Consider the following 1,025-nt stretch of genomic DNA (forward strand, 5'->3'; position numbering starts at 1 on the left):
TCATATGGAATTCATAATAAATTCTACTCCATATAAATAGAAATCCTGAAATTTTAAATAGAATTCTTATTAATTCAATTGGAATTCTAATCAAATCTAATGAATTTCTAGCAATTTAAATTTTATTTTAGAACCTTAAGCTTAATTCTAGAACTTCAAATTTAATTCTGGAAATTTAATTTAAATTTTAGAACCTTAAATCAACTTTAAAAAAAACTTCATCCTAGAACTTTAAATTTAATTCTGGAAATTTAATTTAAATTGTAGAATCTTAAATCACCTTAAAAAAAACTTAATTCTAGAAGTTTAAATTTAATTCTCGAAATTTAATTTAAATTCTAGAACTTTAAATCCCATTACGGCAATTCAAGTGGGATTCTAAAGAATTCACAATGAATTCTAATTTCTAATCCATATAAATCGAAATCTAACATTTCAAATAGAATCATAACAATTAAAAGCAATTCATATGGAATTCATAATAAATTCTAATCCATATAAATAGAAATCCTGAAATTTTAAATAGAATTCTTATTAATTCAATTGGAATTCTAATCAAATCTAATGAATTTCTAGCAATGAAAAATTTTTTTCAGAACCTTAAGTTTAATTCTAGAACTTCAAATTTAATTCTGGAAATTTAATTTAAATTTTAGAACCTTAAATCAACTTTTAAAAAAACTTGATTCTAGAACTTTAAATTGAATTCTGGAAATTTAATTTAAATTTTAGAACTTTAAATCACATTACGACAATTCAAATGGGTTTCTAGTGAATTTACAATGAATTATAATCTCTAGTCCATATAAATCGAAATCTAACATTTCAAATACAATCATAACAATTAAAAGCAATTCATATGGAATTCATAATAAATTCTAATCCATATAAATAGAAATCCTGAAATTTTAAATAGAATTCTTGTTAATTCAATTGGAATTCTAATCAAATCTAATGAAATTTTACCAATTAAAATTTTTCAGAACCTTAAGTTTAATTCTAGAACTTCAAATTTAATTCTGGAA

General features: G+C 20.8%; 1 protein-coding gene across 2 annotated transcripts in view; it reads left to right on the forward strand.

Moving 5' to 3' along the window:
- Positions 1 to 1,025, forward strand: part of LOC117174470 (ER degradation-enhancing alpha-mannosidase-like protein 3) — a 73,926-nt gene that overhangs the window by 31,649 nt on the left and 41,252 nt on the right. The window lies entirely within an intron of this gene.

The sequence above is a fragment of the Belonocnema kinseyi genome, chromosome 1, assembly GCF_010883055.1.
Source record: "Belonocnema kinseyi isolate 2016_QV_RU_SX_M_011 chromosome 1, B_treatae_v1, whole genome shotgun sequence".
NCBI lineage: Eukaryota > Metazoa > Arthropoda > Insecta > Hymenoptera > Cynipidae > Belonocnema > Belonocnema kinseyi.